Source organism: Sus scrofa, chromosome 3 (genome assembly GCF_054392235.1).
Source record: "Sus scrofa isolate SSC_HxYL_T2T_F1_AM1 chromosome 3, Sscrofa_HxYL_maternal_Yorkshire_Landrace_v2.0, whole genome shotgun sequence".
In the NCBI taxonomy this organism is placed as follows: Eukaryota; Metazoa; Chordata; class Mammalia; order Artiodactyla; family Suidae; genus Sus; species Sus scrofa.
This window is the reverse complement of record NC_139385.1, coordinates 97515840-97543750: the sequence shown is the minus strand read 5'-3', so window position 1 is coordinate 97543750 and position 27911 is coordinate 97515840. Positions and strand designations below refer to the sequence as shown.

General features: G+C 39.6%; 1 protein-coding gene and 1 non-coding gene across 43 annotated transcripts in view; one reads left to right on the top strand and one right to left on the bottom strand.

Annotated features, from left to right (window-relative positions):
• The window catches only part of CCDC85A (coiled-coil domain containing 85A), a 691220-nt gene that overhangs the window by 284084 nt on the left and 379225 nt on the right, over nucleotides 1-27911 (top strand). For 24 of the 42 annotated variants that reach the window (XM_085019232.1, XM_085019265.1, XM_085019254.1 and 21 more), the window contains one exon: nucleotides 10656-10777. The exons of the other annotated variants lie outside the window; for them this stretch is intronic. The gene's annotated coding sequence lies outside the window, so the exon portion shown is untranslated. The remainder of the gene's footprint in view (nucleotides 1-10655; nucleotides 10778-27911) is intronic. 42 annotated transcript variants of the gene reach the window in all.
• On the bottom strand, nucleotides 24881-24987 carry MIR217-1 (microRNA mir-217-1). The gene has a single exon (NR_038487.1). It is a non-coding gene; the product is annotated as a microRNA mir-217-1 (primary transcript).

Here is a 27911-nt window from a genome sequence, read left to right as displayed (position 1 = left end):
ATGCTCTTTTCTTGGACAATCTTTGACAATGTCTTTGCTTGGAGTGTCCCAAGAAATTTAATGTCTTACCATTGCAGGAGGGGCCCCTTACGTGGAGACTGGTAAAGCCCCTATCAGATGAGCCTTTCAAAATACTCCAGAATCCTACATATCTCTTCTTTAAGAGGCTACATTTTTATTCTTTAGCTGGTTTGTCTTGTGGTGCTCCTTGTCCAATAGCCATGATCCTCTTGGAGAGCTAATGCATTTTGACATTCTGAGACTCTCCCAGACACTCTGAGCCCATGAGTTTGATCAGACTTTTGATAGAAGTTATATATTCCCATTCTCTCTGTTTTCTTACCACCCATTCTGTCAGGGATTCTGGTACCTGAAGGAGTCTATCTCATGGCTAGTCTGCAGCATTGTGACAGGTCTACCCTGTGGGTTCCCAGATTCCTCTATTGTGCTATCAAAAGGGAGCTGCAGAAGTTCACACAATCACAGGATTGGAAGGGAGCCTACTGGTCATTGAATGCTTGAGTCACCCCTGCAAAATCACTGCCAAGTAATTATCTTGCCTGACGGGAAACTTATTACCTCCCAAGGCGGTTCATTCTAATTCAGCCTGTTCCCACTGGTGGGAAATTCTTTCTCATACCTATTCAGTGTTGATGTGTTTCCCGTATTGAATAAAACAGAATTCCTATTAATTAGCCCTCCCACCCCCCAGAGTCTTTCCAGTGTTGACTTAATGCCTTTGGGGAGGAAAACTTATTTGCATTTACAGAACTTGGTGGATGCTGCCCTGTGAAATTCAGAATGCAGCCTTACATCATCAACAGACCTGTAGTGGGCATTTAATATAAAACACTTGTCAAACTAAACTGAATTATTCTCTGAAGAAAGAAGAAATGACTAGAAATATAGTGCTTATAGCATGCGTCATTCTTTTGGCAGCTACTGCCCTGGGTCTTAGTTACTTTATATGCGTGAGTCTTGCCTATACAGCTAGTTGTTAAGCTCCTCAGGGTGTAGACTTGTCTAGTATCTGCATTTCCTAACAAGCTTTACTCATGACCTTGCATTTACAGGATCACTGGTGTTTTGCAAGAAAGTGAAAGCATAAGAATCGCTTCTTCTGTCACTGAATTGTTTTTGTTTTTTGCTCCAGATGATGAGTGGTGGCAGTGGTAGTGGGGGGTGTGTGTGTGTGCGCGCGCATGCGCGTGCTCACGTGTGCACATGCACACATGGGCGTTTGCATGAGCCAGGGCCAATTCTGTCTTATTGAAGGTTTTAGAACTAATCTCCCAAAAGAAACTAGTTTTCCCAGGCCAGACTGCAAAAACCTATCCCTTTTTGTGTGACAATGCTGCAGCATTGGCAGAGCCACATCAGGGGTTAAATTGACGCCTGGGTGTTGGTCTGGCAGCCTCACAATCACATACCAGGAACACCCTTTTCCACTCATCTGCCTGGTGCATACTTCCTCATTCTTCAGGCCTCAGCAGGAATGTGTCTTTTTGGAACCTTCCTGATCCACCCAGGCAGAGAGATCACCTCTTCTTTTTTATCCATGCTGTAAGGTGGACAGTCCTCTATTTTAATACATGCGATATTGCATATATATTATTTGCATCTGCCACTATCTCCTTTGTTATTCTGTGAGTTCCTGGAGGATAGAGACTGAGTCTAATTTCTCTTTGTTTCCCTTGTGCCAAAAACAATGACCAGCGCAAAGCAGGGAGATATTCAATGAATATTTTGGAAGGAATGACTATTAAAATAGATGAGTTGTTTGTGATGGCTTGGGAAACGCATTCCCAAGTGCTAGAGGACCTATTTACAAACAAACTTTTGGAACATAACAATTTTTTGTTTTGTAGACGGGGATTACTTGCACTGTTTTCTTTTTTATTCTTTTTTTTTGGGGGGGGGGTGTCTTTTTAGGGCCTCACCTGCAGCATATGAAGGTTCCCAGCCTGGGTGTTGAATCAGAGCTGTAGCTGCTAGCTACACCACAGCCACAGCAATGCAGGATCTGAGCCATGTCTGCAACCTACACCACAGCTCACGGCAATGCCTGATCCTTAACGCACTGAGCAAGGCCAGGGATCGAACCTGTGTCCTTGTGGATGCTAGTCAGATTCATTTCCATTGAGCCATGGCAGGAACTCCACTTGCACTGATTTGTATGCTCACAGGGCTCTGCTGAATGGTATCCTTTCAGTTAACCACAGTGAGGGGAGTAACCTTTGGATAAGCCATGAGCTGGAATAGAAACAAAGTGGGCCCCCCTCTGAAGATACAGACCCACCCACTGTAGATGTCCTGTGGAAAACAGAGTGGCAAGTAGGATATGATATCCACTGGGTATGGCAACCAAGAACACATCAGGCAAGCAGCTGGCTTTATGGAGTCTAAAGAAAGGAGAAGTCTACAAAGTGGTTGAATATACAGTTGACCCTTGAACAACATGGGTTTGAAGTGTGTAAGTCCATTTATTTGCAGATTTTTTTTCAGTACCAAATAGTACTGCAATGCTACATAATCCCAGGTTTGTCTGAATATGTGGATTCAGAGTTGGAGACACAGTGAGGGGCAGGGGAGGGGGTGACTATAAAGTTACATGTGAGTTTTGGACTGTGTGGAGGGTCAGTGCCCCTAACATTTCTGTATTGCTCAAACTTAAGGGAACACTGGGCTTTTATCATTCACTGGTTTTTAAAAATATTTATTGAATATTGCCATAGACTGAATAATTGTGTACCCCCAAATTAATACATTGGAACCTAATCCCAATGTGTCAGTATTTGGAGGTGCAGCCTTTGAGAGCTACTTAGGTCATGAGGGTGGGGCCTTCATGAATGGGATTAGTGTCCTTATAAGAGAGACCCTATGTGTGGACACAGTAAAAAGATAATCATCTGTGGACAAGGAAATGGATCTTCCCCAGACACTAAATCTGCCAGCACTTTGATCCTGGACTTCCCAGACTCCAGAACTATGGAAAATGAATTTCTGTTGTTTATGAACCACTTACAGGATTTTGTTATGGCAGCCTGAATGGACTAAGACAAATACCTATGTGAAAATATTCCCAGGAAGAGTTGAATTCTTGATCTGATTATCAGTAGGAAAAGAAGGAAAGGCCTAGTTACCAGCAATGGGGCATATAACCAGGGCTAGACTAAATACTGGGACATGATGTGAATTCTTTGCTATGGGGCTGGAGTGCCTTTCAATGCCTTCTGTTTCCACTCAGGATTTATCCTAGAGATAGGATCAGGCAGAGCTTCCAGGGTCAAACAAACTCAGCTGTGGTGAAAAGAAGGTCTGGGAACCGGGTATCAAGGAGGGCCTAACTAACATTTCTTGAGTGATGGAACTGCATCTAGCCTACAACTGTGCATGAACTCATTAAATATAGTTGATTGGCTTTACCAAATTGTGGCACTGAAGAGCAGAGAACAAGATATACTGATTTGTTGTTGTGTTGTTATTGCTTTTTTTTAGGACTGCACCAGTGGCATATGGAGGTTCCCAGGCTAGGGGTCTAATTGGAGCTACATCTGCCAACCTACACCACAGCTGCAGCAACGCCAGATCCAAGCCGAGTCTGTGACCTACACCACAGCTCACAGCAATGCTGGATCCTTAACCCACTGAGCAAAGCCAGAGATTGAACCCACAACCTCATGGTTCCTAGTCGGATTCGTTTCTGCTGTGCCACAATGGGAACTCCAGATATACTGATTTTAATAACATCTTGCACTTGAAAAACCCTCCATACTTACTGAAATATTTTCACATTTTGCTATTTCACCAAAATTCTCTGATATAGGCCAAAGTGGTATACCCATTTTTTAGATAAGTACATTAAAGCACTAACAATTTAAATGGATCATTTGGCTGCTGATTTTTTAGTAACAGAGACCAACTAGAACTATAAGCTCCTTATCACTAAGTCACTGCTCTTTCCCTTATCCCACTGCTTTGGCCATGTGACGCTGTGACAACTCTTGAAGCACCCTGTTCACTGAGAATTCAGTCCAGGTTTGACTTCTGGGAAACAGGACCTGGGTCTGAGCATTCAAGAAGATACTCTCAGCAAAAATCATGAGCCCGAATATTGTTTAAGATACTTGCTCTAAGAAATATGCTTCAATTACAATTAAGTGGGTTATTATCTATTTTGAGGAGGTCTCCTCAAATGTACTGTAGTAATCTAGCAATACCAGAGATGTAAAAGTGTCAGTTTCTAGCATAAATGCTCCAATTTTTGTGATTTAACCATGTTGCTGAGTTATTGAGTTCCTAGGATGCCCTAAGCACCATTCTAAGCTTTGAGAACATGGAGATAAACAGAACAGACACAATTCCCTCTGTCATAGGGCTTTTATTCTAGTTGGGGAGGGGGTGTTTGTGCAGGAGACTAACAAAAACCAAGAACAATATAGAGTATATTGGATGTTGATAAATGCTATAGAGGAAAAATGCAATAGGGAATGATGACAGGATATACAGGGGTGGGGGGGAGATCGCCATTTTAAATAGGATGGTTCAAGAAGGCCCCAAGAAAAGTTTGAAGGAAATACATCTTTATTTACTTCTTCAAAAACTACAAAATAAGAAATTAGTAAATATCCAAACTAGCTATTGATAATTACTATTGAGTATGTACACACACACTCACACACACACACAACTTAGCATTTACTTTTCAAATTAACTTTCAACTCTATTCACCTACAAAATGAAATACATTTGATTTTGTGTTTTTGTAGAACTATAAGAATATGGAATTTAGCTATCATGAATCCCTGCTTTTTTGTTTGCAGACCTCCCACTGTTTAGCTCAGTGGTAAAATTCCACAATAAATTGTGACTTGAAAGATTTCAGGATATCACAAAAATGGGAATGACAAATGAAGGTTATGAGATGAGGCAAATATTTGGCAAATCCCATAAAGCACTTAGGACAAGCTTTATTAAGTGTGGTGGAATCAAACGATCATAGTGTTTTTATTTTTATCTGGGGTCAAACATAATTAAAATGAAACATTTTCTGTGGTTTTCCAAATTAGCCTAACTATTTACTGGTCTCCAAAGATCTTTGTAGATGGTAATCTTGGCCCAGAGTTCTAAAAGAGGGCTCTCTAGATCTGGAAAGAAGTTGGAAAATAAGTTGTTTAAAAACAAACCAAAAAAGTCCCACGAAACAACGTGAGAAAATTGTGACATATTGAGAATTCAGTTGAAAGGTGCCATCAGTGATTCTGTGGCAGGCTGAGCACTAAAATGCCCAGTTTGTCACAGTTTCACTGCAAAGATCAAGGAGGAAATGTTGTAGCTGCCCTCTTGTGGCCAAATTGGAGGTTTTGCCTCTCTGTCTCAATACTTGCAGGAAAAAAATTTTATTCCACCCCACGCCACCCTTACCACCTGAGCTATACATGAAATAATTTAAAAACAATAAAACATTTCAAGTTTTCAGATGCACTCAAAAGGCCAGCCTCTCCCCACAACCCCACCCCGCCAATACACACACACAAGACCTTGCAGGTCAGTCAACACATACTTGTCAGTTGAGTAAAAACTCCTGGCTATTAGGAGAGTATATTAAAACTGTGGCCCCTTCAACCACACCCTAAGGGAAGTCACATGAGATTTCTGGGAGAATTTTAAAGATGACATCCTCAAGTCTACAGGTACTTCTTTGGTGGGAATTAACAGGAGAGGCTGATATAGGAAACAATAGGGAGGGCTTTGGTACCTCTCAGCTGGATAATCAAGGCTAAACCACTTAACTTAAGAATTTAAATTTTAGCTTCTTAGTATGTGAAATCAGAGAATTCAAAGGCAACTTCCAATGTGCCTTTTAGCTCTCAAACTGTAAATAAGTGAGTTGATGGACAGGCAAACTGCATTTTGGTCTCTGAGATTTCTTTCCTTTCTGGCTATATGACTTTATGATTAGTGAGCTAAATTAGGGGAAATGTGTGATTAAAGCTTTGGAAATTGCAGGGCAATAACAGAGATTTTTAGAACGGCCCCATTCATACAGTACTGAATTTATTAAGTATCTTCTATGTGCTTTGCATTATGCCAGGTGCAAGTAAAGCAATAGCAACAGAAAAAAGGAGAATCCTTGTGTTCAAGGTGCTTATAGTTTGAAAAGTTTTAAGTTCAATCATTTTAATGTGGCTTTATGCCATTTGCTTTTATGTTATTACAATTTGAAAATAACAAGGAGAACTTACCTTAAACTTTGAATGTCTCCAAAGATCTTCTAAGTGGGATGAGCCTGAGCAAAACTCCTAGTAAACTTGGGCAAGAATTGGGTCTGGAATGAAGGCTTCATTCAAGGGAGTGTGCATTTTGGTGAACCTTCTAGGGGAAGAAGTGCTTGGCTATGCTTTTGTCATTCTGAAAACTGTTCTTCCATGGGCCATTTTTTTTTTTTTTGACATAAAAGGAAATCCTAATAGACTTTATATCATTTTGGAAACTGCCCTATTTGTGCTCTGTATCATACCATGGACTCTATGTTAAATACTTTATAATTTTATTTAAAATTTTTATTTATCAGGATAAAATGGATAAAATTGTTTTCCTTTTTTTTTTTTGTCAAGTTCTTGTGCATGCTTTGACATCTAAAGCAAAGAAACAATCATAAATTTTAAAATGTTAATTATTTTGGATGTGAGAAATCAAACTATACATTATTAAAATGAAAGTTGACTTATTAGTAATATGGATCTACACGTGTATAATAATCAGGTTACAGGATCTTGATAAAAATAATTATTCAAGATTAGAAGTTCCGGGAGGACCTCTTGATGACACAGATTTTTTTTTCCCTCTTGCCTTGGTATTTTTGGAATATCTTACACATCATCTACTATATGTGTCTTTGTTGTAAGTTAGAGTTTGGTTAGAAAGAACATTTGAACTCTGTTCAACTTGGCAGTGCAAAGAGCCTGGAGTCCAATGATTTGTCTTTAGGGCGGTGTTTGGGGAATAACAAAATATTTCAGAATCATTAAGGGTATTACAAGAGGGAATTTGGGAGTGGTTGAAATGCTTTGTGTACTTCTAAGAAGGCAGGACAGGAGAGATTAGAGGATGAAAATGGTTTTAAAAATTTCACTTAGAGATTTGTAAATATAGTAAGCATTACTGCAGGTTTACACTAAAATAACATGATTATAAACTGTTAAAAAGGTGAGATTTTCTCTGATCTCAGTTTAATAAAACTTAAAATGTAAAACAAAAAAGAAATTCACATGTTACAAAAGTAGGGTCATTGATAAGCAATATTAGAGATCCCTCCAGATCAAAGATATATCTGTTAGGAAAACTTTTAAATACAGGGGTATGCTATCATTTTGGTACAAATATTGATACCATAGATTACTTATTTAAACATTATTTTTCAGGTAGATAGGCTCTGAGGAAGGTAGCGTGAAGTCTTGGAGAGAACATGGACTGGGTTCAGAGTATACTGGGTCAGTCGGCTCTGTGGTCTTGGATAACTTTTTAATCTCAGTTTCTTTACCTGTAAATTAAGATTTCTCTTCTCTCATAGTTTTACCCATAGAAAACTCCCTGCCTTTTTCTCCCTACATTCTCCAGGTTTCTAGAAGAGTTTTGCTATATAACTGTCTGTTTCTCTAAGATCATACCAATCAGCAAGGCCTCAAGAGTTTAAGAAACAAAAATAGTTTAGATGGTATTATTTGGGTTAAGCAGTACGTAAAAATTAAAACTATCTCTTCTAGCAATGCCAAACAGAGAAGGATGATTTTAATATTAAAGGCAAATGGGTCTTAGCCCCATGATTTATAAGGAAGCCTCTTTTTTGGCTTTTTGTTTAGGTTTGGAGATGTGGCGAAGAGTAGCAGTGTTTTATAATTTCTGCACCTATGGCTCAAAGGCTTGTCTAAGCATAAGCAAATGGTTGTGATTTGAACCTGGTTGTTGACTGCTTTTTATTCAGACCTCTTTCCATCATTTATTTGCTCTTTCCTGTCATTGAAACATTATAGCCATTGGATATATGTTATTAAATGTAGTTCTTTTGCCTTTATGGATATGTTTATGGACTATGGTTAGAGCTTTGCCTAATTCTGGATCACAAACTCAAATGCATGTGCAGGTCAGAAGAGAAGTGGGGGCCTGCCTAATACAGCTGTGAGCCCTGGCAACTATGGTGAGTTGGAGAACATGTGCCCAGTCCAGAGAGTAGGCACTAGTCAGCAGCTTTGTTTCCATAAGGATGTGGTCTGTATACTGCCAGATCTTCCAACTTTTCTCCAAAGAAGTCAGAAATATAGGCTTTAATGTGAACTCACCTGATTTTTTTTTTTTTTTTTTTAAGTCACCTGTGGCATATGGAAGTTTCTGGGCCAGGAATCGAATCTGAGTGCTGTTGCAATCTATGCCACAGCTGCAGCAACACTGGATCCTTAACCCACTGCTCTGGGCTGGGGATTGAACCTGCCTCAGCAGTGACCCAAGCCACTGCAGACTCTTTGCCAGAACCTTAATCCACTGTGCCACAGCAGGAACTCCTAAACTCTCCTGATTTTTAAAACACCATCAAACCAAACAAAGCTCATAAACTGAGGACTGCCAGTTTTTGTATTCTGATTTCAGCTGAGGTTAGTGCGTCTTCCTTGATTTTCCTCTTAATAGGATGATGAACAATAGCCAGATAACCTGGGGACAAATCATAGTCCCACCATGTACTAGCTGTGTCATCTTGGCAAGTTACTTGGCATCTCTGTCCCTTAATTTCCTCATCTATGAAATGGAGGTGATAACAATAGTACTTATAAGGTTTTGTGTAAGAATCAAATGAGTTAAAATATATGAAGTGTCTACCGTGATGCTTGGGACATAGGAAGTGATATTGGACTTAAGTAGACCTGATTCCAAAACTCATTGTTGTCCCAGAAAGCTTTCCATCCTTGACCTAGGGAGATTTGCTGTGAATATGATGCCTGACAAGATGTCTTTCATAAAGGAACTTAAGGGAAATTGTCTCCTACTTCAATTAACTTGGGTCCAGCTTAACCAGGGAGAGCTTCGTTATCCATAAACCTACTACCATCTTCCACTTTGTCCCCCAGGCAAGCATGAACTCCTTGAAGTTAGGGACCGTGTCTCTTCTCTATCTGAAGCTCCCAACCATATCTAATGAATTCAAATGCTTATAGAGCAATGAAAGAGGGACTCAAAATAGGAGGTGCTCAATCTACCCAGTTTTGGGGAGTTGGAAATGATATGCAACAAGTCTAGCCAGGCCAGCATAGACCCTTAGTTACTGCACTAAAAGTCCCACAAATGTTACAAAACCTTTCCCTCCTTTCCTAATAGTGTTCTTTAAGGTGTCAATGAATAGAATTAGATTGGATGGGAGGAGCAGAGGTGTCTGTGAGGAGAAGGAAGAAGAAAGGGAAAAAAGAATGAGAGAGTGAGAAATCAGTAGAGAAAAAGAAATCAGGATGTAAGAATGGCAAAAGCCACTGAGCAAATGTCCTGTCAGCTACACAAAATGGTCTTAGGCTCAGATGAACTTTGCAAATTAGAACAGAATCAAAAATTACAACAGTTTCTTTGGGAAGCCTTTTCTACCTCAACATGCTGTTTTCTACTGAAAACAGCTTTGTTTTTGGTAGAAGAATATGAAACGTTTACTTAAAAGAACATCTGCTATTATAAGTCACATAAAGTCTTTCCTAATTAGGGCTTAAGTCACACCTATCTACAACTCTGAAGCAGAAAAGTATAAAAAAATTTTTTGCTGGCTGGTGATATGTTTTTAAAGGATTTTTTTTTTTTTTTTTTTTTGTCTTTTTGCCATTTCTTGGGCCGCTCCTGCGGCATGTGGAGGTTCCCAGGCTAGGGATGGAATCGGAGCCACAGCTGCTGGCCTACACCAGAGCCACAGCAACGCGGGATCCAAGCCGCGCCTGCAACCCACACCACAGCTCACGGCAACACCGGATCCTTTAACCCACTGAGCAAGGCCAGGGATTGAACCCTCAACCTCATGGTTCCTAGTCGGATTCGCTAACCACTGAGCCACGACGGGAACTCCTTTAAAGGATTTTTTTTTTTTTTTTTTTTTTTTGGCTATTTCTTGGGCCGCTTCCGCGGCATATGGAGATTCCCAGGCTAGGGGTCTAATCGGAGCCATAGCCACCAGCCTATGCCAGAGCCACAGCAATGAGGGATCCGAGCCGCGTCTGCGACCTACTCCACAGCTCGGGGCAACGCTGGATCGTTAACCCACTGAGCAAGGGCAGGGACCGAACCCTCAATCTCATGGTTCCTAGTCGGATTCATTAACCACTGCGCCACGACGGGAACTCCTCCTTTAAAGGATTTTAATGCCTCTTCCATATGAGAAGTTTCGATGTCCACAGATCTTACTATTCTTGCCTCATTGACTCAAATGTGTTAGGTATCAGTGAAATTATCAAAACCATAAACTACATGATTAATAGGTCTGTTTTCAAGAAGCAAGTGGAAAACAAACAGGCAAATAGAAAAACGATTCCCACTCTGTCCCTTTATCACTTTGATCTCCATCTCCCAGTAGATGGAGGGTACTGTGAGGTCTACCACATCAACACTTTGCTGCTCTCCTTTATTTTATCTAGATGGAGTACCAAGGCCAAGGGGCAGGCAGGCTCACAGATGGACCTTTGGAACTAATCCAGATGCAGAGCAACTCTAAACTCATCCATCCAGAGCCAAAGGTTTGGGTCTGAATGAATGTCCAGTAAGTACTTATTTATAGGCTTATTCTGGAGTATTGTACTTCCTGACTGAAGGTGCTCTGGCAAATTATTTATGCTTTCTGAGTCTCAATTTCCTCATCTGAGAAATGGGAATGATCCTAGAATCTCTCTCACATGTTTGTGATGATTAAATGAGTTTCACCACATGTTAAATGCTTAAAGCAGTGACTAACACATGTCCATTAATACTGTTAATAGTAATAAAAGGTTTTAGAGGTGAAATTGATCATGAGAGCAGATGATCATATTTGTAGTTGAAATAACTTTATTTTTGAAGTGCTTTTGACTTTGTAAATGATTTTAAAAGGCCCTTGGTGTGAAATCAAGCACCTACCTTCATTACTCTCCAAAAATTACCAATTTCCATTATGGGCAGACTCCTGTCCCTTTCTATAAATTGTCCAAACTTCCAAAATGGAATGTAATATTGTTTGTCCCTTGGAGGGTAAAAAGGGAATAACTATACAGCAACTATTTGTAGATAAAACAGTGACTGATTACATTAATTAAACATGATTTTAAAAAATAAATCAAATGGGGATGGACTTCATTATTTTAGAAGAACTGCTTTGTTCCATACTAGATTTCTCATTTTCACTCAATGGGTTACAAAACCGTCAGATCTAAATAACAGTTTCACAAAGCTTGGTTTTCTAGTTCATATCGCAGGTGTTTTCTTTGGTTGGTGGAAAACACCACTGTCAATGCTAAGACACTGTCCTTCTGACATTTCCTTGTATGACATTATTGTAGGTATAACTATGCTCTGTAATCACGCTTCATTTAAAACATACTCCATCCCCACCACCTTCCCTTGGTAAAGTTGGGATGGGGCAGTACAGTATAGCAAAAGGCCATAGCCACAAACACATGTGTATTTGAATCTACCACTTATTATTGTGCTTTGAATCTATTAATTATTCCAGTAGATTTATGGAGTACACAAATGGTTCTCAAACTTTAGCATGGGTCAGAATCACCTAAAGGTATGTTAAACATGTATTGTGGAATCACCCCCCCAGACTTTAATTCAGTAGGTCTGCTGCTTGGCCCAAGAATCTGCATTTCTAATAAGTGGCCAAGTAAAGATGGTGATGATGCTCGTCTGAGGACCATATTTTTAGAATCACTAGGATTCATTAGGTGCAATAAATTAGGTTCAGATTGTTCCAGAGTTGGGCCAGAGTTTCCATATCTATAAATGGGAAGAATATCGGCTTAGAAAGTTTTATGTGAAGATTAGAGATATTGTGTAGATGTACCTGGCCCTTAGTGGGCATTAAAAAAATAGTAGATATAATTTCCTATAGTCAGACAGTCCTGGACTCAAGTTCCAGCTCTGCTGATTGCTGACTGAATGATCTGTTGTAAACTCCACAGTCTCTTAAAACATCATTTATTTGTAAAGTGGATGCTGTTGTCTGAATTGTGTTCCCCCAAATTCACGTGTTGTGTTCCCTCTAACCCTCAATGTATGGTATTTGGAGATAGGGCTTTGGGAGTTAGTTAGATTTTGATGAGGTCATAAGGGTGGGGGCCTCATAATATGATTAGTCTCCTTACAAGAAGAAACCAGAGAACTTGCTTCCTCTCTACCACATGAGGTCACAGCTAGAAGGTGGCCTCTGCAAGCCAGGAAGTGAGCCCTTGTCAGGAATCTAATTGGCTAGCATCTTGATCTCATTCTTCTCCAGATCTGTGAGAAATAAGTTTAAGCCACTTGGTCTACCTATTTTGATATGGCACCCTGAGTTAAAACAGTGGAGTTAATCCCTACTCTGTAAATTAAGTATATAATCAGATGCTGCGTGTATAGCCTTGGAACAGGGCTGGCTACTGTAGTAGGAGGCAGCTAATGAGTTTTAGAATTATTATTTAATAATTATTTTCATCACTATGTCCTTTCTTCCACTTCCATTGCAGGATTTCTTCTTATATTAACTTTGCTAAGAACTCCCCAAATCTGAGGGTAAGCCGATTTCAGGGCATGTAGATGAGATAAGTTGTCAGGGCTAATTCAAATCATTGCCTTCAACTCTATTGCGACAGATTATTTTTCTGTCCCAGCATCTCATCTTTGGACCAGCACATATTTATATAAGAACAAAAATGCTATCAACCCTCTTCTGGGTGCAGCCTGTCCGAGAGAATAAGCCATCTCGTGTGGCTCATTTTCTGGTGACGTTCCTTTTTTCAGAACACACTGGTCAGTTGTCTCCTGGGTGGTATCTTGCACATGTGTTTCCCATTAAAGTAGCAACTGAAGAGTGGCAACTGTGAATCTTTTCTGGCTGGTGCTCATGTTCCAGTTTTCTTCTTCTGTGATTAGCCTTGGGGTGGAAGTTTTTGGAGGAAGGGAGGGGGAGGCTTATTTATGAATCGAAATTTGGACTTGATGCATATGACACTGGGTTAAATTGCACAAGCTTAGCTGTGATAAAAACTTTCCCTGGTTCTTTCTCTCTCACTAAAATTTCCTCATTTATAAATAGATTGCTTAGCCTTTACATTTCTACATTTATCAAGCATCTAATTTTGTTTTTAAAATCATATTAAAATATTAAAGACGGTTAAGTTTTCAAAGTGAAAAGGAAAAAATGAAATCAAACGCTTATGATTATTTTGAGGATATTTTATAATGGTGAATAACATTGTTGGAATCACCTAAACATGCGTGTACAATTTTAATGGTTTTTATTATTTCGCTTATGAAAAAAATTATATACAGCCACTTTGGGAAAACTTTGGCAGTTTCTTATACAGTTAAACATACATGTACCATGTGACCCAGTGATGCACTCCTAAGTATTTACTCAAGAGACATGAAATTTTAAATTCATAACAAAACTTGTAGAAAAATGTTTACAGGAGCTCTATTCATAATTACCACAAAGTGGAAATAACTCAAAATACTTCAATAGGTGAGTGGGTAAACGAACTGTGACACATTTATACAATAGAATACTACTCAGCAGTGAAAATGAACAAACTATTAAGATAAGCAAAAATTTGGATAAATCTCAAAGACATTTTTCTGTGTGAGAATCTGTATGAAAAGAGTTATATTCTTGACACTCTTGAAAAGATAAAACCATAGTGAAACAGAAGAGGCCAGTGGTTAAAGGTAGGTGGAAGATTATAAAGCAGTAGCACCAGAGAATTTGGGTGGTGCGGGAATTGTTCTGTAACCCTGATTGCAGTGATGGTTCCATGACTATACATAGAGTAAAAATGTATAGAACTATACACCAATTTTACTGTTTTTTTTTTTTTTTTTTAAATGGCGGGGAGAAAAAAGACATTATGTCCCTTTGTCCTAGTGAGATTTTTAAATGTGTATTGAGTTGAATCTATTATAGAATCCCTGCTCAGGTAGGAAATGTCAGCAAAAGATTTATTTGTGATTGTGTGCATAATGAATGGAAGGAGGAAGGATGGGTTCAATTTTACCCATGGTTTCCACATACATCAACAACCAAAAATCATAGGACAATATAATGAGTTAACAATAGTCAAAAATTGCTTTTTGAAATCTCTAATCCTCACCACTTATCAACTTTCTGATCTCCATTGCATTTTCAAAATGGATTACATCTGGATTCTGAGTCTGAAATGCTTGAGATGGGAAGTAGTTGGGTCAAAAGTGGGAGTTCATTTTCCTTTATACTGCAAATCAGCTGTTCATATCCTGCCATCTGAAACTAATCTGTTGTGTGTAATTTATTCCATAAAGTTGCTGGAATAAACAATGCAGGCACAGCTCCTTAGATGTGTATTCATCAGGGACTTGCTTGCCTGTATGTGATTTTCAGCTCTCTTGGAGCTTTCGGAAGTACCATCCAGCACTTGGGATGTCATATGTGTTCTTGGAGGGCCTATTATTTATAAACTAGGGTACTTGTTGTGTGTGCTTTGTTATCTGTGACTGATGTGTTGTGGGCCACAGGCTCCATCCCCAAATTGTTCCTAAGTCAAGATCAATGAATTAGTAATGGGGAACAGACCTGCCCACTCTATGCCTCAAAAAACATGAGAAGATTGAGATTGTTTGGTCAGATGGGTGAGAAGTTACAGCATTGCGGTTTGTCACTTTCCTCCTAAGACATGCAAGGCACTTCAGATGCTGCATTTTCCAATGTGGCAATTTGTTTCTGGGTGTGGCCTGATTTCACTTCTGTGTTGTGGATGCTAAAGCATTTCACAAAGTTTCTCCAACTCTTCCACTTCCCATCCTTATTCCAGGAGATTCGCTGGGCGATGGCATGATATGGCAGAATAAGACACAGTCCTCACAGCTCTCAGAAATTTCCTCCCAGTTCTCACAATGTAAGCAAGTCCTTCTTGAACTATACATTCCAAACTTCACTTTGCTGCTCTTAAAGAGGTGTCAATATGGGTCACTTCTAGGGCTCTTCCTCTCAAAAATCAGTATTTTCATTTTGTTTAAATTCATACAGTATTGCTACCACTTTAAGATAAAGAGTACAAATCATTACAGAACATTTTAGAATCCTTTTGTCAGTTCTAGAAATATACTTTTGAGTTCCCCCTTGTAGAGAAGATGCCTTCTCTAGGAATCTTGTAGCTCACACTTGAAATTTGGCACATGGTTACTTCTTGCTTTTTTCCTTGGAGGCCATCAATCCTTATGTTATTTGAAAGTACTTGGGAGCATTATCTATATATCAGTCACTGTTCTAGGTACTGAAGAGATAAGACAAAATCATAGCCTTCATGGAGTTGCAAAAGGAAGAGAATAAAAGGGAAATAAAGAATAATTTTAGAACATGTGAAATGCTAGGAAGGGAACAAACATAAGTAAAATAGAGACAGATTGTAGGGGTGGAGAGAATGTGACTTTAGACAACAAGTGGTCATGTAAGACCTCTTTGAGGAGGTTACATTTGAGTGGAGTCTTGTATAAATAAGACGTCCCCTTGTAAAGATTGAGGAAAGAACATTCTAGAACAGCCTGTTTATCCATTAGTCATTACATTCTTCATATTTGAGAGGTGGAGGTGAAAATTTCCTCTCTCACTATTTTAACTTATAATCCACTGAAGAAATTGTTTCTTCTCTTTAAACCATAGACTGTGTGGGTTTGAAGGTCCTAGTATCCAAGAGAGGACATTACCACCAGAGAACATAAGTAATAATTCTGTGAAACCAGAGGTTGCTCTTCTGCCCCAGGTTATAACCTTAGGTTGTTAGTAGTCATGACATCATTCCATGTTCCACTTATTCTATGTTCCTTACCAACTACCAGAAACTTGGCTGGTCAGGAATATCTACCTGATGAGGTGAACTAATGTTTATGCCTACAGGTCTCAAGTCCTTGGTTGTTTTGTCTTTTCTGGGTCTACACTATTTCCTCTGACCATTGTTTCTAGGCTTGGGACTCCTAAGCTGTGGTCCAGTGAATCCTCTGGATTCCAGAAATAATCTTCCTTGCTCTTACTCTATAGCAGCAACTCAGTTTCCCCTTAGTAATTGAGGCCAATCATGTTGGCCTGTATAGGGAAGTACCTGTTGGCTTGGTGGTATAAAGAGACTCCAAGGAGTCTTAGTGCCCAATTTAGCAGAACTAAATATGGATGTTAATTGTTTCTCTCATTTGGAGAGCACTGGTGGTGACTAACTTTCCAATTTAGGTTTGAGATGGGGGTAAGTGAATTGACATCATACTCACAGTCAATACAATGATTATAGGGCTTTCTGTTTCTGCTACATTAGGTACATAAGTTTTTAATCCAGATGAAGGACAGGAGAGGACATTGACGAACAAATGTGATGAGCTGTACTAGACATTTTCCATTTGCCTCTTCATGTGCACTCTCTGTCCTATTCTGTGCACCAGTTCCTTTGCCTCTCAGGCTGCATTACCTGGCGTCTGTGGCCTTTTGGCTTCCAGATGAGTTTGACCAATGGGAGAACTATTGAGTTCAGAGGGCAGAGGAGAAAAGAGGTCAGAGTGTTTTTTTCCCTGTACCACCATAGTCCACCAGCAGTGATTTGATAGTGGCTTCTTCCTTCCTTCCTTTTTTCCTTCCTTCCTTTCTTGCCCACAGCATATGGAAGTTCCTAGGCTAGAGATTGAACCAATGCCCCCATAATAACCTGAATTGCTGCAGTCAGATTCTTAACCCCTGTGACATAGCAGGAACTCCATGGCTTCTTCTTTCTAACTAAAGGCATACACACATCAGTGGTCTCTTTCCCAGGCGCCAACTCTGGTGACCACTCCACTTCTGCTCCTCCAGGATTAGGGGTAGTATTGGCTTTACACTATTGCTATAGTTAAAAATTCTTGGTTCCTTCTAAGTGGCTGGGTCCTGAATACTGACTTCACCTTTGTAAAGTCTCTTGAATTGCTCTTTAGAATGTCTATCATGTTCCTGCTGGAACTTTCACTCCTAAATACAGGGAGGAAATTGCATGGCATCAAATTGGGAAGGGTAGACATTAATTAAAACATGAAAGATTATATAGGCAGTGATAACAAGATTTTATTCCATTGCAAATTTAACAGGACATTGAAGATTTTTAGCAGGGGAATATTATGCCTCCATTCATTTCTTTTTAAGAATATTTATTATTCTTATGTATATGGAGCTGTCTTAGCTGTAGTGAAGCCTCATCTTGATGTAGTAAAGAGCAATGACATCAGAGTTCCCGTCGTGGCGCAGTGGTTAACGAATCCGACTAGGAACCATGAGGTTGCGGGTTCGGTCCCTGCCCTTGCTCAGTGGGTTAACGATCCGGCGTTGCTGTGAGCTGTGGTGTAGGTTGCAGACGCGGCTCGGATCCCGCGTTGCTGTGGCTCTGGCGTAGGCCAGTGGCTACAGCTCCGATTCAACCCCTAGCCTGGGAACCTCCATATGCCACGGGAGCGGCCCAAGAAATAGCAACAACAACAACAACAAAAAAGACAAAAAAAAAAAAAAAAGAGCAATGACATCATTACACATACTCAAATTATATTCTGCCTTAAAAATTGAGGTATAATGGATATATAACATTTGTTTCAGGTGTACAGCATAATGATTTGATATTTGTATATATTGCAAAATGATCACCATAATAAATTAAACTCATGCCCCCTCCCCCATTTTTAAAAGATTACTCTGGCTCCTTGATTCCTAGACCTATGAATCCTAGCTATCAGGGAAACAGCACCATATATTGGATGCTGATTCAGAACATTTATAGCCTTTTGAAGAACCCTGTATCAGCCCTTGAAGATATTACTGTCTGTCTGGTGCTATACCTGAGTCTTCAAATGGCCATTTCACTATTTTATCAGGCCAGCTCCTTCAGGATGATGGGGAACATGGTAAGAATTCCATGAGCATGGGCCCACTGCTGCACTTTTGCTGTGAACTGAGTTCCTTGATCAGAAGAAATGCTTCATGGTGGTGGATAAAGCGTTCTGTAAATCCCCAGATGGTAGTTTTGGCAGAAGTATTGCATGCCAAATCCACATCCAGAGTAAGTATCTGTTACAATAAGAATAAAACACTGCCTTTTCCATGATGAAAGCAGTCAATGGAATTAACCTATCACCAGGTACCTGGCTGATCACTACAGGGAATGAGGCCATATCAAGGACTCAGTGTTAGCTCTCTGCTGAGGGCACATTGGGCACTCAGCAGTGCCTGTAGCCAGGTTAGCCTTGGTTAAAAAGAAATCCATGTTGCTGAGTCCATGCAGACTCTTCATCCTTGCCACCATGGCTACTTTGTTTGTATTGCCATCGGGCAAAAGCAAAAGTGGCTGGGGAAAGAGGGCGACTGGTATCCACAAAACAAGTCATCTTATCCACTTGGTATTAAGATCCTCCCCTACTAAGCTACCCTTTTGGTGAACATTTCTATGGGACACAAATATCTTCAGGTTTTCTTGCCTATTCAGAGAAGTCTATTCACATATCTCTTTCCCAGCTTTCCTTGTCATCTGTTGTCAAGTCATGTTCCTTCCAAATCCCTGACTATCCAGCCAAATCATTGGCTAGACCCAGTGAATTGGTTTGTAATTGCATATATGGTCTCCTTAAAACTAAAGTGAACCAACAAGTTATGGTGCTTGAAGGTCTGCCCACGTGAGGATTTCCCTTCACCACTCTCCTTTGAGATGTCCCAGAAAGTGCAGACTTTTGAGTGGTGCCTGACTATCGTGCAGAAATACCTATAAACTAGGCCTGAGTCTTCTCTTCATATGTCAGCTGATTATTGGTAACTCTCCATTAGACCATGGGTGTGGGCTGGGAGAGAGAAGGTGGTGTAGCAGGAGGGTGAACCATGGACATCTGGGCTACTTTTTCATATAACTTACTTGTGCCTTCACCTGTAAGAGCCTGCAAAAGGCTCCTGACAGCATCCCTGTCTGCCACTGCTCTTCAAGCACCACTGGATCTTTTAGATCATATGGCCCAGGTGGCAAAGAAGCTTGCATAGTAGCATAGTCCTGTTGCAAAGCCTTCTCTTTCTCTGGCCATACTCAAAACTAGCAACTGTTTAGGTCATTTGGTAAATAGACTAGGGTAACACACCCATACGAGGAATATGTTACCACCAAAATCCAAAGAGGCCCCTTAGGTATTGTACCTTTTTATTTTTTTATTTTTGTTGTAGTAGGGACCAGATACAACAACTTTTCCTTCACTATTGAAGAACTTTCTTGACATACCCCATACCACTGGACCCCCTAGAAATTTCACTGAAGTAGAAGGTCCCTGAATTTTTACCAATAAGTCTAGAGTAATTGCTGCTTCTTGCTCACTAGGTTCAGTCAACATAATGTCATTGATGTAATGGGCCAGTGTGATATATTGCAGAAGAGAAAGGTGATCAAAGTCTCCATGAACTAAATTATGACATGGGGCTAGGGAATTGATATACCCCTGAGGTAGGAGAGTGAAGGTGTATTGCTGGACTTTCCAGCTGAAAGCAGACTCTTTCAGGTTGTTCCCATTGGCTGGTATGGAGAAAAAAGCATTTGCTAGATTAATAGCTGCATACTAGCTGTCAGATGTGTTAATCTACACAAGCAATAAAATCACATTTGATATAGCAACTCTAATTGGAGTCACCACGTGGTTAAGCTTATGATAATCCTTTGTCATTTTTCAAGATCCATCTGTCTTGTGCAAAGGCCAATGAGTTGAATAGAGATGTGGTGGGAATCCCCATTCTTGTTTCTTTTAAATCCTTCACGAAGGCGCTAATCTCTGTAGTCCCTCCAGGAACAGGGCATTGCTTTTGGTTTATTGTTTTCCTAGACAGAGGCAGTACTAGTGACTTCCATTCGGCCTTTTTAAACAAAATAGCCAATTGTGGTCAAGGAACCAATGTGGGAATTCTGCCGGTTGCTGAGTACCTCTATTCTAGTTATGCTGGAAGTGAGGAAGTAACCCCAGGATAGGTCCACATGCCCACTGAGCACCCTGTGAGACAGACCTAAGCTAAAACTCCATTGATCACCTGACCTTCAGCCCCTACTCTGACTGGTGGACCACTGTGGCATTTTGGTTCTTCTGGAATTAGTGTTAGTTCAAAGCCAGTGTCCAGAAGTCCCCCAAATATCTGATTATTACCTTTCCCCAATAAATGTTACCCTGGTAAAAGGCTATAGGTCCCTTTGGCTATGGCTGGGAGAAAGATTAACAGCATATGTTTTTGGCAGTATACTGGGGTCCTTCCTCAAGGGGTTTCTGTCTTTCCCTCCATTCACTGGGTTCTTGGCTTGTAAACTGGCTCAAGGCTGGGAGTTGATTGAGGGTCATGACTCTGTTTTTATAATTCACGTTAGGTTTTTGTTCACTTGTCCTAGAAGTTGTGCGCTTATGCAGATAAGTAAGAAATAGTAGGCTTTCTGTTTCACTTCTAGGAACGCCATGATTGATTAGCCAATACCGTAGATCTGCAGGAGTCAGACTGTCCTGAATGCCACTTTGACTACTATCCATTGTGGTAATCATGCCCACTGTGCCTTTGGTGGTTGAGTGCTACCACTTGGCCCCTGGCACCAGGGGATTCAATCACTCCCATCACATTCAGGTTTCCTAATTCAGGTCTCACTGTTAGGTCTGGCCTACCGAGAAGAGTGCTCACAAAACTTTTCAAGGATACAGGGTTCCCTCATGAATTAATTTCTCACAGTCATGGTGAAAGGTATATCTCTGGATCCTCCCGGGATGAGTGAGTAGGTCTTAAATGACAAATCCGCTCTAACAATACAATCTCCCTAAGTCTTTAAATCCCTTTCTCTACATTAGACCAAAGTGACTCTGGCACTAACTTGCTCACTGTGAGTTACCTTTTGGTCCATGTTTCAGGCAAGCAACTAATCAAATAGACTGTTAGAGCCCATTCTAACCCCCTGAGCTGTAACATTAGATGAAGAGTCTCTACTTAGTGAGCCCATATCAATAAATTTTTAGCCCGATTCAACTTCTTTTTGTTTGCTCGCTTATTTATTTATTTATCTTTGTTTCTTTTTATTAAAATATAGTTGATTTACAGTGTTGTGTCAATTCTGATTCAACTCTATGTTTCTCTACTATCATCCCTCACTCTTCTTATCCATTCCCACACATATGCCTTGGATTTCTAATTGCCTGTGTTGAAAACTCAAGTTGTTCTTTTTGCAGTGTAGTGCAGCTCCTTATGGGTCACACTTTGTACCTCACGTTTAGGGGCCTGTTGGGACTTGTGTCTATTTATAGATCTAGAAGCAAAGAGGGATGGTAGGGTAGGTCCTGAGGAGACTTAGCATGGTCTTGCAGGGAAGCTATCTCAGTGAAGGCCATTATGGTTTCCTCAGGCAGTACAGGGTTAATACCTTCAGGTGAGGAGATGGAGTGGGGAGTAAAGAGGCCACTCCTACTGGCAAAGAAGACTTCTCAGAATATAGAGATTCTATGTCCTCAGCTTCATCAGGGTCTTCCCACAGGTCCCCAGTACAATTTTCAGGATCTTATTCTAATCAATCCAATTCAACCTTTGGGTATACTGGTCTAGAGCTTAGGTAATAGTCAGGGCTAGAAATATGAACTTGCAGTTCTTTAGCATATGTATGGTATTTAAACATTCAGAACTCAATACCAACTTCACCCCCCACCTACTCAGCAGAGACTATAGATGGAGAAAAGTTCTGAGGACCTAATTAAGAAGGTTTGTAAACTTTCATATTTAAGTATGCAATATTGCTCTTGAAAGAAGAGTTAAAATGATGTTTTCCAGTACAATCAATTCATTTTTTTTTCAAACAATTATTATGTGCTAGTAAATCTTCTGAATTCTAGGGATACCACAGTGAACAACATGGTCCCAGCCTTCAAACCACCTACATTCTGGTGAGGAAGACAGACAATAAAAAAAACCCAAACAATTATAAAACCAATGTCAAGTAGTGATAGGTGGGAAGAAAATAAAGTGAGGTAGTGGGGTAGAGTGTGACAGGCTGTGGGGGATGGGGCTATGTTAAATAGAGTAGTTGGAGGAGGCCTTTCTCAAAAGGAGTAGAGACTTGAAGTGAGAGGGCTAGCTATGTGACTCTCTGGAGAATGGAGCAGAGTTGGGTATAGCAAGCAAGGAGGAATGGAAGGAACTGATTGAAAGGGAGCCTAGGGGTCTGATTCTGTAAGGTCTTGAGAGGGAGAGGGAGGAGCAAGGAGAGAGAAGGAGAGGGCTAGAGCAGGAGGGGGTAGGGGGTAGGGGGAGTGAAGGGGAGAGGAAGAGGGAGGGGGAGAGAAGGAGGGAGGGAGGAGCAAGGAGAGAGAAGAGAGCCAGAGCAGGAGAAGGGGAAGGAGGGAGGAGGGGGAGTGACGGGGACAGGGAGAGGGAGAGAAGGGAGGGAGGGAGAAAAGAGAGAGAATGAATGAATATGAATAGCATGAACGAATTGGGGAAGCAAGAGGAAGGGAGATGGAAAAAGATGTAAGAAAGCCATATGGTATTTGTCTTTCTCTTTCTGACTTACTTCACTTAGTATGAGAGTCTCTAGTTTCAGCCATGTTGCTGCAAATGGCATTATTTTGTTCTTTTTTATGGCTGAGTAGTATTCCATTGTGTCTATATACCACACCTTCTTAATCTAATCATCTGTCAATGGACCTTTAGGTTATTTCCATGTCTTGACTATTGTGAATAATGCTGTAGTGAACATATGGGTGCATGTGTCTTTTTCAAGGTAAGTTTTGTCTGGCTATATCCCCAAGAGTGGGATTGTTGGGTCATATGGTAGTTCTATATATAGATTTCTAAGGTACCTCCATATTGTTCTCCATAGTGGTTGTGCCGATTTACATTCCCGCCAACAGTGCAGGAGGGTTCCCTTTTTCCCACATCTTCTCTAGCATTTGTTATGTGGACTTATTAATGATGGCCATCTGACTGGTGTGAGGTGGGGTTAATAGATGCAAACTATTTAGCCTTTGGAATGGATAAGCAATGAGATCCTGCTGTATAGCACTGGGACCTATATCTAGTAACATGATGGAGCATGATAATGTGAACAAAAAGAATGTATATATGTATGTGTGACTGGATCACTTTGCTATACAGTAGAAAATTGACAGAACACTGTAAACCAGCTATAATGGAAAAAATCATTATTAAAAAAAAAGAACAAGAATGGAGATTTCTAGAAGAATAGCTGAAGGTTATGAATTGTTTTTCCTTTAATATTCTTTGCCAGATATGACAAGAAGTAGGAATTATTTTTACAGTTACTTATGGTCATTTGTCTGTGTTTCTTCACTGGAACTGGGCCTTATGGCGCACATTTGGGTTGTATTCAAATTTGATAAACATTAAATTTATGTCTCACATTACCTGCAGTAAAGACTTTTCAGAGATCCCGCATAGTAGCCTTTTCTCCCTTTGGGGAACACATTTAGCTATGAAAAAAATATATAGTATATGTATAGCATACATTTATGGTAACATTAAATTGCTTATCAAATTTATTTTATAATTATCCACAAAATTTGTATTATTGTTCATATACAATAATGTTCAATCCATGTTAAATCTATTTCAGGACTGTTACTGCCCTGAAAACCCTTGTTTTTAAACAAAATATAAATTGGTTTTTAGTTAGCTCCCTTCACTAATATGTAAGCTCCATTAGTTTAGTGACTTTTCTCACTGCTGTATCACAGCAGTGAGAATAGTAGCTGACACATAATATGTGTTCAATAAATGTCTGATAAGTGAATTTGTAAGTGAAGAAAAATAAACTTGCTTGTCAAACCACCTTGACCATTAAAGCTAGAAAATGCTAGAAATAAAAATGAACTGAGGCTAGTTGAAAGTATAATTATTTATAACGTGTTGTTTTTTATAGTAATTTCTTTGTAGCATTTTTTCTTTTTTTCTTTCTTTTTTCTTTTCTTCTTTTTCTTTTTTGTCTTTTTAGGGCTGCACCTGTGGCACATGGAGTTTCCCAGGCTAGAGGTCCAATTGGAACTGTAGCTACCGGCCTACACCACAGCTACAACAATGCGGGATCCAAGCTGCATTTGTGACCTACAACCAACATTAAGGCAATGCTGGATCCTTAACTCACTGGGCAAGGCCAGGGATTGAACCCTCGTCCTTATGAATACTAGTCAGGTTTGTTAAATGCTAAGCCAAAACGGGAACTCCAACATTTTTTTCTTATAATATTTACTTAAGTGGTAATGATGGGAAATAATCTCCATTCAAATAACAATGTCTATTTAAACTCCATAAACCCTTTAAGTTAAAAAAAAAAGATAAGCAAATATAGCAAACCAAATACGTCTACTCACTTTTCTCACAAATTATAAAAATGATCAGCAACTTTTACGTTGTTTTATTTCATACTAACATATTTAGCAAGGAAGGTATAAGTGTATTAAAGACATAAATATGGAACTAGATTAACTTCTCTGGTTCCATTAATCTATAAGAGTGGTGGGATAGTGATAGGTGTTTTAGCATCTTGGGACCACCTATCTCAGAAACATTTCTCTTTAGGGTAATTAAGAGTGCTTAACTAACCATATTGTATAACCAAAAATACATCATAGCAAATCTAACTTGAGATGTTTACTGATGCTTGTTTAGATGCTGAAGGCAATGCATTAAGAACTGATGGTGACCAATTCTTATCCAATCAGTTCCTGATGCAGTATCTGCGACATCAAAAACTCTGTAATAATTATGTCAAGTATCACTTATTTCCAAATGCAGCAAATATTCCCTTTGTTCCTATACCTGAAATTTGCAGTTTAACTCTTTTTAACATGTCACATGATAAATCAATCCAAGGTCATACTAATGAATAATTTACCCAGTTTATTAAGAGAGATATTATAAATGTAATGTGTATAAGACTCACTTAGCACAATCATTTATTTCATGGCAAACTAGTGTGGAAAAGTATTTTTTATTTATTTTAAATTAATTAATTAATTAATTGCTTTTTAGGGCCACACCCATGGCATATGGAAGTTCCCAGGCTAGGGGTCGAATTGGAGCTGCAGCTGTGGGCCTACACCAGTCACAGCAGCTCCAGATCTGAAATGCATCTGCAACCTACGCTGCAGCTTGGGGCAATGTGAGATCCTTAACCCTCTGAACATGGTCATTGGTCAAACTCACATTCTCATGGATACTAGCCGGGTTCTTAACCTGCTGAGCCACAATGGGGACTCCTCATTCTTGTTTTTTAATGATTGTTTTTAAAATATTAAAAAATAAGGTAGATTTGAATAAGAGAGTCTAATGATCTTTTAATGATCCATTGATTAGGATGAACTGTATATACATTTTCAAGATATTTATTATGTCTTTGGAACCTTTCTAGAATTCTAGCTCACTGAAATGATACAGTTAGAATTAGTAGGTATAGGAGGCACATGACACTAAGAAAAACGCTGTGGCCACGCATACAACCCCAAAAATATTACTGGTTTGTTATTGATAATTTTGAAGGTCATTTTTTTATGATCTCATTAGAACATTCTAACTAGTCCTCTAGAATTCCCCTGAATATAGACTAATTGAAGGGATCTAGTATTACTTAGCAAATCTATCCTTCTGTCCAAGGGAACTTCTGATTTACAGGAGCTATTTTAGACATAAAGGCTAAGGAGTAATTGGGCAGGGGATTTGGAAGTAGAATAAAGGTAAAGCTGAGAGGTGGAGGTCTCAGAATGGAGACTGGAGTCCACTGATTGCTACTTGTCTGTCTTCTTTATCTGGATTCCAAGTAGGCCTGAGAATTACGTTTTTACCGTATTTTCATTTTATACATGGTGAAACTTTGGAATACATTAAAATACTCCAGGGACATAATTATTATATCAAGTTCTTATTATATCGAGTTCTTATCTATGATCAAGTGTGTTATTTCAGTTGTTTAACAGACATTTTCCTGAAGTTTATATGCTTTTCATAGAGAGTGTTTTTGTAAAGTCAAAGGACTTGTCAGCAAAGTGGTACTGGAGACCCTAAAGAACTCTGTTGGAGAAGGAACTCTAGGAGAACCCCAAAAGTCAGTCCATCATGATATTCCCCTATAACTCACAGTCTCTCTGTAGGTATAGGTTTTTTGTTTTTTGTGGTTTTTTTTTTTGCAACTAGATTTGGCTGGTTAAGGAACTGAGTTAATTTTGGCAGTAACTAAAAAATTAGTATTATGTCATTTTATAAATTAGGAGGAATGTGATAAGGAAATAGAAGTAGGTAAAGAGAAGAACCAAATCCCTCAAGATTTGGTTGTTGCAAATACTTCCTGTGTGATCTCTAAGTAGGGTCATTTATCAAAAGTAACTGGACAGGAGTCCAATTGCCCACATGTCACAATTTTAGGCTTCTAATGACTGTTTGGAGGTCCTGGTCTAAAACTACAAGTTTTGAAAGACCTGAGGACTGGGATCGTTAGATATGAAAATATCTCATTACAAACTGCTATAGGAAATTGGGTAGGGAAAGATCGTTTCATGGAAATGGGCAAAAGGTCCTATATAGGGCAGTGGTAATCAAACTTAAGCATGCAGCAGAACTATCCAGAGGGCTTGTTAAAATACTGTGTGCTGGGACACACACTCAGAGTTTCTGATTTAAAAGATCTGAGGTGGGGCCCAAGAACTGGCATTTTTAAAAGTTCCCTGGTGATGTAGTCCAGAGACTGTAATTTGAGAACTACACTGTTAGCCTGGACTATGTGGGCTATTGGAAACAGGTGAACTTAAACAGGACTGCAATAACTGAATGTGATGATTTAGAAGGGAAAAGGCCAGAATCAAGCACCTACAGAAGCTCAGGTTTTACTAATTATTGGATTTAGGAATGTTGTTTGTTAGACATTATTATATTAGTACAGGTCTTTTAGGGATAATCTGAAACTTCCTGTTTTCATTTCCTTTCACCCCAGAAAAATCACAGACTAGAAATTCTGCAGTTCTTGAGTTTACTTGAGTTTGGATATATGGCTCATATGCCTGTGGACCATGCAAAATGGTATTTAGGGAAGGCAACTCAGAGATAGGCCATCATAAAACAGGAGGATCCCAAATCCAGGTCACGGTTTTGAGCAATCTTTGGAGCATTGTGTAGGCTAAAGGCATCTTACAATAATTAAAGTGTCTATAATAGAATTAAAAAGCAGAGGGTCACCCTTTCCAGAGTTATCTCGCAGATGGTCACTCTTTCCAGAGTTATCTCCCAGAGGTTTTTCCAGATATATCTTCCTGGTTTGGACATTCCAGCTGACAAGACTGTCAGATAGCCAGGGGACAGCCTAATTTGTTTCTAGAGTTGATCAACCCCCTCCCTTCTCCCAGTGTTTTCACCATTCTGTTCATACAATTCCTACTCAATCTTCAAATCTCTACCTCACCTTTAGTCTAGATGAGGTCTCCTCATCCTTTGCTCATAGCAGTTAACCATCTATAATTACAATGGAGATATTTGCATGATTGGCTTCATAACCAGCCCCTCCACTAGACTGAGGACAGGGATGGTTTGTTCATGACTGCATTCCTCCTGCAGAGCTTGGTACCCTATCCTATTGGCGTTAAGAACTTCTTGAATGGAAAATGAAATGTGACTATATTTTATGGGGAGCAGAACTTGAAGCTAG